This window comes from Staurois parvus, unplaced genomic scaffold, assembly GCF_062004578.1.
Source record: "Staurois parvus isolate SC_StPar_1 unplaced genomic scaffold, SC_StPar_1.0 ptg001302l, whole genome shotgun sequence".
Lineage (NCBI taxonomy): Eukaryota > Metazoa > Chordata > Amphibia > Anura > Ranidae > Staurois > Staurois parvus.
In genome coordinates, this window is record NW_028319098.1 from 6,209,960 (window position 1) to 6,224,736 (window position 14,777).

At 42.0% G+C, this 14,777-nt stretch overlaps 1 pseudogene; it reads right to left on the bottom strand.

Annotated features, from left to right (window-relative positions):
• Positions 1-6,835: 6,835 nt before the first annotated feature.
• The window catches only part of LOC149437174 (uncharacterized), a 132,337-nt pseudogene continuing 124,395 nt past the window's right edge, over positions 6,836-14,777 (bottom strand).

Below are 14,777 nucleotides of genomic sequence, written 5' to 3' on the forward strand. Positions count from 1 at the left end.
AAATTTACGTCCTTTTTTTCCCACAAACAGAGCTTTCTTTCAGTGGTATTTGATCAGCTGTGAGGTTTTTTTTGTGCTATAAATAAAAAAAGTGACAATTTTGAGAAAAAAAAACAATATTTTTGACTTTTTGCTATTAACATGTCCAGTAAAAAAAATTTAAAAAAACAAATTTCATCATAAAGTTAGGCCAAAATATATTCTGCTACGTCTTTGCTAAAAAAAAAAATCCCAATCCGTGTAAATTAATTGGTTTAAGTCAAAGTTATAGCATTTACAAATGGCAGTACAGGAATTTTCTTCTTTTTTTTTTTTACTAGTAAGGCTGCGATCAGCGACTTCTGGCGGGAACTGACTTGGTGTCACTGACATCCCCAGTGAAACCAATACAGTGATCAGTGATAATAAAAAGCCCTAACACTTTACTAATGGCACTGGGCAGGAAGGGGTTAACATCTGAGATGATCAAAGGGTTAACTGTGTGCTGTTTCACTATAGGGGCTGTATGTGTGCTTCACTGTAATCACACTGCTTTGTATGGCTGTGCTATGCAAAGCCATACAAAGCAGTGTGCAGGAGCTGACGGGAGAGATCTGTGTTGTTTATACACAGGTCTCTCCCCCATCTGAGATACTTGGCGATAACCAGGTGTCGGTGAGAAATCACCGGCCGGGACCTGGTGATTGACAGCCGAGGCCGCGATTGGCAGTGCAGGTTAGGGCCCCCTACCCGGAACTGCAAAATTATATTTTATATATATATGATTTTGCACACCCATGCTGCCCTGTAGCAGTACAAGGCAAAACACAAAACATAAAACCCATGGCTGATTAAATACCACCAAAAGAAAGCTCTATTTGTCTAAAAAGAAAAAAACAAAAGCTAAAAATGTAGTTGGGTGCAATGTTGCATGACCACGCAATTGTCATTTAAAGTGCAAGAGCGCTGAAAGCTGGCCTGGACAGGAAGGGGATGAAAGTGCCCAGTAGGCAAATGGTTAAGGATTGGCACCTTTGGGGGGCAGTGGGTGAGCGGGTACCCAAATTTGACAGGTACCCGCTTTGATTGCCTAGGTCAGTGGTCGGCAAGCCGCGGCTCGCGAACCACATGCGGCTCTTTACACACTCTAACGCGGCTCTTCTGTGTGCCGGGCGCCCGCTCCCCTCCCTCCTCTCGGGTGGCCGCCCCAAAAGTCAGGACTCTGCAGCTAGCCCAGCAATGGGCAAACTACGGCCTGGCGGACCTTTTAATCCGGCCCGCGGAGCGTGGCAAACATTGGCTGTCAGGATGTAGGCGGGGCAGCGTGACGAACTCCTCTCCTCTCACAGTCCGCTCTGAAGACCGGAACGACGCGGGAACACGGCGAGAGGAACGCGCGGAGCAAAGGTAAGTGAATTGACACAATACGGGGGATTAATTACTATAGGGGGGATGAATTACTATGGGGGATGAATTACTATGGGGGATGAATTACTATGGGGATGAATTACTATATGGGGGATTAATTACTATATGGGGGATTAATTACTATATTGGGGATGAATTACTATATGGGGGATGAATTACTATGGGGAATGAATTACTATATGGGGGATGAATTACTATGGGGAATGAATTACTATATGGGGGATGAATTACTATGGGGGATGAATTACTATATGGGGGATGAATTACTATATGGGGGATGAATTACTATATGGGGGATGAATTACTATATGGGGGATGTATTTTCAGTTTTAAAAATGTGGCTCTCAAAATAAATTTCAATCGTGGTTTTGGCGAGATTTGGCTCAGTTGAAAAAAAAGGTTGCCCACCACTGGCCTAGGTGATCGGAAGGTGTCCTCCTTCCCTGTAGTCTTTTGGGACATGTGACAGGCTCCAGAAGACTACAGGACCATTCATGAAGCACAGTGCTTCTCACGCATGCACAGTGGGTACCTGGCTGTGAAGCCGCAAGTTGTCACAGCCGGGTGCCCACACTGAAAATGCCGGCGCCTGGAATACAGGACAGCCGGTGAAATGGGCTACAGGGGACACACCACGGGACCAGGGGCGGACTGACCATTTGGAAACTCAGCACTGCCCGAGGACCCGGGGTCAGTAGGGGGCCCCATGAGATGCCCCTGGTACCTTTTTTATAGGCTTTTCTGAGTTTGGGCAAGGACACAGGGGCCCCATGATCCCCTATTGCCCGGGGGCCCCATGAGTTGTCAGTCCGCCCCTGCACAGGACAGAGGGACAGGTAAGTGGCTGCTTTTTAAAAGTCAGCAGCTACAGTTTTAGTAGCTGCTGACTTTTATATTTTGACAGTGTGAGTGGAACTCCGCTTTAAGCTTTGGCAATAAAAGCTGGAAGCTGATTGGTTACTATGCAGGGCTGCAGCACTTTTAGGAACTCTCCCCCACAATGAGCAGGTGCACGAAGAACTCCTTACATAGGACGAGGAGATGGAGCTACAAATCACTGCTGATACCTGTGGTGCCCCTGGAATAGCCGTGTACAGCACGGTGCGGGTCCCTGTAGCGTCTATAGGTTTACCTGGTGAGGTGAGGAACGCGCAGTGCGGAGCTCAGTCCCGGCAGATGGACGGTGAAGGATCTCCTGGATACAATGTATACAACATAACCCCGCCCACTTCAACTTCCACACACACGTGAGAGCCTAGCCATTGAGAACTCTGAGGAAGCTCCGCCCGCGGACGGTGGAAGGAGAGCGCTGATTGGTGGACCATCGTGCGGCGACGGTTAGGAGTTGTATACAGGGCTGAGCGCTTTGTTGTGAGGGGGTTGAGCAGAGCAGGAGGAGAGGAGGGAGGGGGATCTTCTGCTCGGTGCGGCATGTCCTGTGTGTGTGGCTGGTCCTGTGTGACAGGTGAATGAACAATACATGGAATGGTGGCGCAGCCATGCCTGTCATGGAACCAAACCACGCTGCTACACTCCATGTCCCCATCCCTGCCGGGACAACACTTTCTTTGTAGTTGTAGATGGAGTGGAGAGGACCAGGCTAGAGCACCTGTCAGCTTTTTATTGCTGTCTGGGCCCCATTAGGGTTCACTCACACTAGCAGTTGAAGGATGGTAAAACCCCTTGGTTAAGCTGCATTTTTACCCCCTAACCACTTATCGTTTAGCGGCATGTACGCGGGGGGTTTGCGAGGTTACCTTGGCGTATTCAAATATGCAGCCTCTCAGTGGCTGGGCATTGGCACGAGGAGCCGGTACATGTGGCATCCCCAGTGACACCAATACAGTGATCAGTGCTAATAAAAAGCACTGACACTGTACTAATGGCACTGGGATAGAAGGGGTTAACATTTGGGGCAATCAAAGGGTTAACTGTGTGCTCTGTGCTGTTTTCCTAGGGGCTGTGCCTGTGTGCTTCACTGTAAGCATACTACTTTGCATGTCTGTGGTGTGCACAGCCATGCAAAGCAGTGTGCTGGAGCCAACGGGAGAGAACTGTTTTGTTTACAAACAGTTCCCCCCACCGGAGATGCTCTGCAATCACCGGCCAGAATCCAGTGACTGACAGCCGCAGCCAGTATTAGTGAGACACCACTCTGGATTAATGAGCAGGAGGCACATCAGACAGCAGCATTACCAGTCTCAGGGGGCTGGGAAGTGTTAAATGTATTATATTTAAATACACCAACAAACTGAAGCCAAACTCTAGGGCACAGTTTATAAATCAGTTAAGCAAGCAGTTGTTTTCCTTTGGGATAAAGGTTTTACATGAATAAACAAAAGCTGATCATTTTAATCTGCACTGTCCAGTGGTAAATGGTTTGTCTCATACAAGTAATACATTCCACTGGAGAGCTTGTGCTTTTGAAAAACAATTGATTTACTGGCTGGATCACCAGATGAAAATAGAAGAAAGAAAGCCTAAGAGGGCCTAAAAAAGGAAACAAATGCAGATGTCACATCTAAGAATTGGTAAGCTGCAATATAATATATGTTTGCTTTTAGGTTTAATACCGCTTGAAACAAAGACAAAAAGAGAGAGTGAAGCAGCCTACCATAAAGTCAATTTGGAAGGAACAAATGCATATAAATCCTGCTCCCAAAAAGAGGAGGGGCCATGATGCACCACAATACAAAACAAAAATAATTAACCCTTGTGGAGTAGCAATCCAAACAAATCGCCCGAATTTATGAATACACCAAAATATAGTGACAATATGCACAGTCCGCCATATGAACATAGCAAAATTGCTTTATATATACTTAATTATCATTATAGAAATTGATTAAAGAACAATAACATCAATAAATTAATAAAAAATCTAATAAAAGCGAAAAAAACCCACACTGAACTAAAACTATAGCAAACCAAAAACAGCCCAGAAAAAAAATCATCCTGTGATCCAGCCAGTGTTCAGCTTCCTTTAACAGATTAAGCTGTCTAGACAAAGTAACAGTTAGAAGGTTGAGACAAACCATTTCACACTGATAGGGGTACTTGCAATGATGAGCTTTGTCCTCTGACTGCTTTTTTTGGGGGCACACCCTCCAGAGAGCAGCTCCTCTTTACCTTAGGTTCACACCTAAGCATTTTCTGCAGCTTTTGCATTATGCAGAAACACACTACAGTCCATTTATCATGATTTCTTATGGGACGGGTTCACATCTCTGTGTCTTCACCCGATGCATTTTTTGAAAGGGTCAGGGACTTTTTTTAAACGCAAAAAGTTGCATTTTTGGTTCTATAGACTTCAATGGAAATGCTGCAGTAAAGCATGTAGTGTATTTTTGTTGTGTTTTTGCCACGTTTATGATGCGTTTTTTATGCATTTTGCGGTTTTAATATGAACTTAGAGAAAAAATGTTCAGCAGACTCTGCTGAACAAAACAATAGCTCTGATTAGCGGCTAACAAGCCGCTGATCAGAGCTATTCACCTATTCACCCCCCCCCCCTACCAATACCGCCGCTGCCTCTCTCCATGTTACATAGTCTGGCTGAAAAAAAGACAAAAGTCCATCCAGTTCAACCATTAAAAAAAAAAAAAAGATAATCCTACACCCACAGTTGATCCAGAGGAAGGCAAAAAAAAACCCCAGCAAAGCATGATCCAATTTGCTCCTGCTGGAAAAAAAAATTCCTTCCTGATCCCCCGAGAGGCAATCAGATATTCCCTGGATCAACTTTACCTATAAATAGTAACCAGTTATATTCTGCATATTCAGGCCTTTTTTAAAGCAATCCACTGAGCTGGCCAGAACCAACTCTTGAGGGAGTCTATTCCACATTTTCACAGCTCTTACTGTGAAGAAACCTTTCCGTATTTGGAAATTAAATTTCTTTTCCTCCAGACGTAAAGAGTGAACCCATGTCCTCTGTAATGACCTCAGGGTGAATAACTCTACACCGAGTTCACTATATGAACCACTGATGTATTTATACATGTTGATCATCTCCCCCCTTAATCTCCTCTTCTCAAGAGAATACATTCAGTTCCTCTAATCTTTCCTCATAGCTGATCTCCTCCATGCCTCTTATCAGTTTGGTTTCCCTTCTCTGTACTTTCTCCAGTTCCCCAATGTTCTTTTTGTGAATTGGTGCCCAAAACTGAACTGCATATTCCAGATGAGGTCTTACTAATGATTTGTACCGGGGTAATATGATATCTCTCTCTCTGGAGTCTATACCTCTTTTAATGCAAGAGAGGATTTTGATAGCTTTAGAAAGTGCAGCTCGGCATTGCATGCCATTATTAAGCTTGTGATCTACCAGAACTTCCAGATCCTTCTCCATCATTGATTCCCCCAGTTGTACCCCCCCTAGTATGTATGATGCAAGCATATTCTTAGCCCCCAAGTGCATAACCTTACATTTATCAACATTAAACCTCATTTGCCACATAGTTGCCCAATTAAACAGTGCATTGAGGTTGGCTTGTAAATTGGAGACATCTTGTAAGGACGTTATTCCACTGCACAGCTTGGTGTCATCTGCAAAGACTGAAATGGGATTTTTAATCCCAGACCCTATATCGTTTATAAATATATTAAAAAGTAAGGGTCCCAACACTGAACCTTGGGGTACACCATTAACAACCCTAGACCATTCAGAGTATGAATCATTAACCACTACTCTCTGAATACGATCTTTTAGTCAGTTTTCTATCCATTTACATACAGATTTTTCCAAGCCTGTAGACTTTACCTTACACATTAGCCGTGTGTGGGGAACTGTGTCAAATGCTTTTGTAAAATCCAAGTATACCACGTCCCCCGCCACCCCTCTGTCCAAGGTTTAGCTCACCTCCTCATAAAAATAAATCAGATTTGTTTGACAACTTCTGTCTTTCATGAATCCATGCTGTCTGTTGCTTAAAAAAACATTTTTTCCAGCAAGAACTCATCTATGTGGCCTTTTATTAACCACTTCCAGTCCGGACAGTTTTACCCCCTTCCTGTCCAGGCCAATTTTCAGGCCCTCCTGCATTGCCCTATTTTTTCGGGTCTGTCTAGGTCTCAGCAGAAATTGGCATCCTACCTATTTATTTCGGCCAAATGTGCTATAGCTCAAGCTTGGAGAACCCCTTTGGTTGTTTTCCAGGGGGTGAAGACCCGGATGAATGCTATGTTGTTCAATGAACAGATGTCTAGCATTCTTCATGATTCTCATCTGAGATTCCTTAAGGTTTGGGAACCTTGGATACATTATTCCTTGCCATCCCTGCCTCCTACTAGTTATGGCCTCCTATAGTTGCTGCCTGCGCTAGCCCTGGATCCGAGATCCTTCTAGTTTTCCTTCTTTCATGTTTTCTTTCTGATTTCCTTTTGTTTTATTTCCTTTTTCCTATTTTCTTTCCTCTTATTTCCGATATTAGGTTGGATTACTGCTGCTATTTGGTTCGGCTTTTTGTCGTCCCTTCTTGATGACATTGTACATTTTGTTATTTGACTAATACAAGTCAGCAGGATGTCTCTGTTTATGTGTTATTGTTCTGCTATGCCCCTGTGTGGGTGTATTTTGAGCATGTTGTATTCTTAAAACAAAACTTACTTAATAAAAATATTGAAACAGAAAAGTTCACAGTCTATTTGCCTTTAGTAAATCCACCCCAATGTCCAGTACATAATCATGCTAAACATTGAAAAAGTCTCACATGTGGTATTCCCATATTCAGAAGGAGTAGCAAAATGTGTTTTGGTGTGTAATGCCTATGCTGTGTGTGTGAAAAAGATATTTTTAAATTGACAGCTCTTCTGCAAAAAAAAAAAAAAAAAGATTTGCATTTTGTTTCCGCATTTTTTAAAAACCTGTGCCAAAAAATGAACTCATTAAAAGAGTTGTTATGCTTTTTAAAAATACCTTGGGTTGTTTACTTTCCAAAATGTTGTAAATTTGTGGGTGTCCTGGTGTTCCAGGGCCTCCAAAAAAGTGATAGTTGTGTGACAAATGTATGCTAGCAGTGAGCTGAAGTTTTTTGTTTTTGTGTACCAGAGTGATGGACTATTTTGATTGAAGAGAAGCTGTTTGTTTGCCTTTTGGAAAAATAAAGACTGTTTGTTTTACCCATACATGACTGCTTAGTGATCCAGACCCTCTAATATCACCAAACCTTCCTTTCGCACCCATACCACTCCATTCTGTCACTGTGAGCAAAGAAAAACCCTGTGTAAGCCACAAGGTGTCAAAGTCATAGCTCACTCAAGGCTATGGACTCTCTTGTATGGGTGAGTTGCATACTTCTCTGTATCCAAAAGTATCAGCTATTTATTTCAATAAAGATCAGTGAAGTAAACATTTTAGTGCTGGGGATTAAAATAAACTTGTAGCTTTGACCTGAATGGTCAAAGCACAGGCTTGCAATAAAAGTAAACCTACCGTGAGAGAAACATAGGGGCTGACATTGGTGTCCTCTTTCAAAAATGCTAGTTGCCAGTCTGCACCTGCATTTATTTCAAAGTCACAATCCTGGAAAAAGCACACAAAAAAAGGAAAGTTGGAAAAATTAAAAATTCTGTCTATACTTGTTCCATGGCAGTAATTCAGGAAGAAGTTCTGGGAAATTAGCATTTGAATAGGACAGGCCAACAACATAACTCAAAGCTAAAGTAAAAGCAATCTTCCAGTACTTTTTGTCCCATAAATACTACAGGAAGTGGAGCTATTCTCTCTAAAGTGAGGGGAATCCCCTCTTAGTTGTCATTGAAACAGGTCTTTCCATGGAAAGATTTCCCCAGTACTCCTTTTCAAATGATAACTCCAACTTTTGGATTTTCTCATTTTTATACCTGATAACACTGGCCACCAGGACAAATAGAGAGAATGAATCTCTCCAGCTGGAACACAGACAGCATTAAAATTTTAACCCTTCCAGATTTTATCCAAAACAGAAAACAAATTGGCTTGAGATACCCACGGAATATACAGTACCCATAGAATTTAATTTGAACGTTCATATGGAAATTCTAAAAAATCATTCTGTGAGAGCATTTGATTTTGCCATTATTGAGTTCTACTCATTGAATGGAATGCCAATAGTATTAAACAAGTTTCTTTTGTGCCTAGAACATGCGCATTACAATATGCACAATTTTTCCTGAACGAGAATCACAGTTAGAATGTTATTCGTTCGAGAAAAAATATCCCATCCCATTGCTTCCAATTTTCATGACTCTACAGTAAAAAAGTATTTGACCCCATTAACCATTAAAAAATAAAAAGTTCTGAAAGCAATAATTTTTTTTAACCATTTTACTGGTGTATTGCCAGCTTATTTGTCAAAAGTAAGCACCCAAAGCAAGCATTCCAAGTTAGAAAGGAATTTCTTTGAAAAGGAATGTACAGAAATTCAGCCAATGTGTTGCAGTCTCTTCTGACATCGTATTTGCAAATGATAATATCATTGAAAGTAAATATTGATTTTGTCTTTATTTGGCGTCATAGCTTTATTAATTCAGGCAACCTAGCTTCCATCTACAGTAGACATTACTGTGTAAGGTTCTGTTGGCCTTGGCTTTATAAAATGATGACAATATGAAGATTTATTTTGAATAATTGCTTGACCCAGAGCCATTAAAACTTCGCTTAGACTTTTCTGAGGGCGCATGAGAAATAGAACAAGGTCAAAGGACTACAAATATTTTACTAGTTACATTGTTTTACATAACACGCCGTATTGCCATCTTTACAAAAATTCTAGTGCTGTTTCAATGTAGACTGAGGTACAACAAAGGAAGATACTGCTTTTCAGTAATACAAAATTCCGCAGAGCCCATTATCAATGGCCTTGCATTTGTTCTCATACTCTACTTTATTCAATTAAACATACCTTTAACTGCATTTTCTCAAGAAAACACTTTGGTTTCTCACATTCTTTATACAACGGAGTGTTAATGCAATCTTAAACAATCACTGTTTTCCTTGACAAGTTTTGGCATCCTGGTCTTGGCCCTTTTCTTAATGTAAACCAGCTATGTTTGCTACTTCCACAGCCGCAATTAACCTTGAAATATATGAATATATAAATAATTATTATTTTGGGTCATTTGAAGCACGTGTTCTATCAAAGAGGGCTATCTTAGAATTTTGAGATAAAAACCTTGAAACCATAAAGCAGATATGGTCTGAAGGGGGGCCACTCTTTAACAATGGCAAACTATTCGGTGCCGCCTCTTAAGGATGTTAAGTATTCATTTGTAGAAAGTGGGATATCCTTGTAAATGCATACATCTGTTGCTATGTTAAAGTTTAACATCATAAACATGCATAAGAACAAGGAAACAAGGAAGGTGTGTGTGTGTGTGTGTGTAGGGGGGGGGAGTCACATGAATGCATGAATGGTTCTGCAAATATAGGAATTGTATCAAGAAATCAACATCCATTGGTTACAGAATTTAATGAAACCAAGATTTAATGGGGATTTTGAGAACCCATATATACAGCCTTTAAAGTTTTTTTTAAATAATACCGTTTTATTTTGTACATAATAAAACAATATTATTTATAATACATCCCTCCTGGCTCACACTGGTAATGGTACATGACATAACAATGTGATCTACCTAGTGTGTGACAATACCGTGTGATCTACATATACAACACCTTGCACGCGCCCCCTACCTGGAAATGCAAAATCACGTATATATACATGATTTTGCACACCCATGCCGCCCTGTAGCAGAACGTCAGCTATAGGGTGGACGGGAAACGGTTAATAAAGAAAACCATTTCATGCTGTCAGCAATGGCACCACATGGAACAAAATGTCACAAAGCCTGAAAAAGAGAATAATTTGTTTACACAAGAAAGATCAAGGCTACAAGAAGATCAGCAAAGCTTTACTTATCAGTCAAAATACTGTAGCAAAAGTTATACAAAAATGTAACACAGATATAATTGCAACCATCTCACAGATATGTCCAGGCTGTCCACAAAAGTTAACACCTTGACAGGAGCGTCTTCTGATGAGAAGGATTGAATTAACTCGCCATGCAAGTTCACTGCAGTTAGCTAAAGAAGTAAAAAGCCAAACTGGGGTGATTGTTTTCCATGATACAATACGGCATACAGTGCAGAAGAATGGCAATCATGGGTGTCATCCACGAAGGAAGCCTTTCCTAAAGCTCATGCAGAAAAAATCCCACCTAGAATTTGCCAGGGCCCATGCTGAAAAAGAAGACAACTGGGACTCTGTACTCTGGAGTGATGAAACCAAGGTAAATGTTTTTGGAACGGATGGCTTCAAAACTGTATGGTGTCGTAAAGGTGAGGAGTACAAAGAAAAATGCATGGTGCCTACAGTGAAACATGGTCGTGCCAGTGTCCTTCTATGGGGCTGCATAAGTTCTGCTGGTGTCAGGGAGCTGCATTTCATTGATGGTATCATGAATTCACAGATGTACTGCTCTATATTAAAAGAGAAGATGCTACCATCACTCTGTACCCTTGGTCGTCATACACTTTTCCAACATGACAATGATCCAAAACACACATCTAAGGCCACTGTTGCATTTCTGAAGAAGAACAGGGTGAACGTGATTCAGTGGACAAGTATGTCTCTTGGTTTGAACCGAATCGAACACCTATGGGGAATTCTGAAGAGACAAGTTGAGCATCACTGTCTATCCAGCATCCAGCTGAAGAATGGAAGAAGATAGATGTTGCAATATGTTGCCTACTTGTTCATTCTTTGCCTAGAAGACTTGGTGCTATCCTTACAAATCATGGAAGTCATACAAAATACTAGATGTAATAGTTTTTTTTTTAAAAACTGAAGATTTTGTAATCTAAGTAATATTATTAACCGTACTTTCATGTAATGAGCTAAACAAATGTTCTTTAAAACTCAGTTTTGTCAAAATTTTGGAAATTGTTCTTCTTCCAGCTGTAGGCCTGGGCCCCGTCGGGCTGGCCACCAACATTCCCCTGGACTTTCCTACTGACCATCCCACTGAATGCTTCAGTGCACCAACTTTTATTTTAACACTCTTACAACTTAATATATGAAAATGAAAAGTCACCAGCCCCGTATATATTAAGCAAAGAGACACCCCCCACATATTTAGAAAATAGATGGCCCAATCCAGTAAAGAGACAGTCCCATATATTCAGCAAATAAACAGCCCAATCCAGCAAAGAGACATCCCTATATATTGAGAAAAGAGGCATCCCATACTGTATATTCAGCAAAAAGATATCCCAATCCAGCAAAGAGACAGTCCAATCCAGCAAAGTGACATCCACATATATTCAGAAAAGAGACAGCCCAATTCAGCAAAGGCATCCCCATATAGCAAAAAGTTATCCCAATGCAGCAAGGATACATCCCCATATACTAAGCAAAGATACAGCTCCAAATATACAGCAAATAGACATCCCCATGTATAGAGCAAATATACATCCCAATCCAGCAAATAGACAGCCTAATCCAGCAAACAGACATCCCCATATATTCAGCAAACAGACATCCCCATATATTCAGCAAAGAGACAGCCCAATCCAGCAAAGAGACAGCCCAATCCAGCAAAGGGATACCCCCATCAAGAAAAAAGACATACCAATATGTTCAGCAAATAGACATCCAAATCCAGCAAAGACATCCCCATATAGTAGAGTAACATACCCATATATCACAGATATAGCCCCATGCAGCAAAGAGTCACATCACAGGCCCACATCCAGCAACATTGTCAATCAATTTACCAAAATGTGATATCTAACAACTTTTTTCCAGTCCACAGTGAGCAATCATTTAGATTGTAGGAATACTACTGGAGATGGTCAGAGACTGCAGACATAGTACAAGAGATCATCAGAGACTGCAGACATATTACAAGAGATGGTCAGAGACTGCAGGCATAGTACAAGAGATGGTCAGAGACTGAGGACATACTTCAGGAGATTGTCAGAGACTGCGGACATACTACAGGAGATGGTCAGAGACTGCGAACATACTACAGGAGATGGTCAGAGACAGCAGACATACTACAGGAGATGGTGAGAAACTGCAGATATACTACAGGAAATGATCAGGGACTGCGGACATAGTACAGGAGATGGTCAGAGACTGCAGACATAGTACAGGAGATGGTCAGAGACTGCGGACATACTGCAGAAGATGGTCAGATACTGCTAACATACTACAGGAGATGGTCAGACTGCATACATAGTACAGGAGACGGTCAGAGACTGCAGACATTGTACAGGAGACGATCAGAGACTGCGGACATACTACAGGAGATGGTCAGAGACTGTGGACATAGTACAGGAGATGGTCAGAGAGTGCAAAGATATTACAGGAGATGGTCAGAGACTGCGAACATTCTACAGGAGATGGTCAGAGACTGCAGAAATACTACAGGAGACAGTCAGAGACTTCAAATAAAAACAGGATATGGTCAGAGACTGCAGACAAACACCAGAACATGGCCAGAGACTACAGAGATAATGCAGGAAATGGTCAGAGACTGTGGACATAATACAGGATATGGTCAGAGACTGCAGATATCCATCAGGAAATGGTCAGAGACAGTGAACATGCTACAGGAGTTGTTGGAGGAAGGCCATAGGGAAACACAGATTTGTGTCCACAGGGGCCCAGAGGGCTGAACAAAAAGCGCCAAAGAGCAACATGCGGCCCCCCGGGCCACAGGTTTGGCACCAGGGGTTTAAGGTGTATCTAAACCCAAAAGAAAATGTTATATATTGCAGATTAACAATCATTACACTTGGTGGCTGCATTATTATTTTGGCTAAGAATATGTTTAGCAGCAATAGAAAATACCTGTTGATCTTACTAGGATTCCATTGTACTTATCACTGCTTGTCATCTAAAAAGGAAGCATAAACAGAAAACTACTAATGCCTTTGATTTATCATGTAATGGGGATAAACAATGGCAGACATTTTAAACTGCCTCCCGCCCACCATATAGTACAATGAAGGGCACAAGGCGGTTCTCTCGTTCTGGGAGGACGTCATATGATGTCCTCCCATTCTAACCGAGCATGCACGGCTCCGGGAGCGCACAGCACGGCGATCGGCGGTGTGCTGTGTCCCTCGGACACAGCGGATCACTGATCAACGGAAAGAGCCGAAGATGTTGGCTTGGTCATGTGATCAGCTGTGTTCAATCACAGCTGATCACATGTAAACAGGGAAATGCCGGTTACCGGCATTTCTTTCCTCATGAGCTGTCACGCTGACAGCTCGAGAGGAGAGGAGAGCCGGTAATTGGCATTCCTCGGAGGGGACATGTACATAGATCATCAGAGCACTGATGATCTGTGTAGCCCCAGCAGTGCCACCTGTCAGTGTCCATCAGTGCCAGCTGTCAATGCTCATCCATGCCACCTTCCAGTGCCCATCAGTGCCACATTTCAGTGTCCATCAGTGCCACATCTATACCACATATCAGTGCCCATCTGAGCTGCCTTTTAGTATCACCCATCAGTGCCAGTCAGTGTCACCTATCAGTGCTGCCAATCAGTGCCACATATCAGTGCCAGTCAGTGCTGCCTATCAGTGTGCATCAGTGCAGCCTATCAGTGCCCGTCAGTGCTGCCTATCAGTGCCGCCTAACAGTGTCAGTCAGTGCCACCTAACAGTGCCAGTTAGTGCTGACTATCAGTGCCGCCCATCAGTGCCATATATGAGTGATGCCTTTCAGTGCCCATCAGTGATGCCTGTCAATGCCCATCAGTGCCACCTACCAGTGCCTCCTCATCAGTGCCACCTATTTGTGTCCATTAGTGCATCCTATCAGTGCCCATCACTACAGCCTCATTAGCGCACATCAGTGAAGGAGCAAAATCACTTATTTACAAAATTTTATAACAAAAACTAAGAAAAAACTTTTTTTTTCAAAATTTTCTGTGGTTTTTGGTTTGTTTAAGAAAAAGTAAAAGACCCAGAGGTGATTAAATACCACCAAAAGAAAGCTCTATCTGTCACAAAAAAAATGATAAAAATTTCATATGGGTACAGTGTTGCATGACCGCACAATTGTCATTCAAAGTGTGACAGCGCTGAAAGCTGGAAATTGGCCTGGGCAGGAAGGGGGTATAAGTGCCCTGTAGGCTTGTGGTTAAAGTCCAGCCTATGACAACCATGGCTCCTTCCATAGATCCATGAAGAAATTAGTGTAGACACAAAAGGATTTATTTACTAAAGCCTAACTGAACAAGCTGAGGTTAGAAGCTGATTGGTTTCTATGCAGAAGTGAACCTGATTTTGGACTCTCCAGCTTTAGTAAATAAACCCCAAAGTGACAGAAAGTGTGTTATTCGTAACTTCATAGGTGAAAATAAAGAGGAAA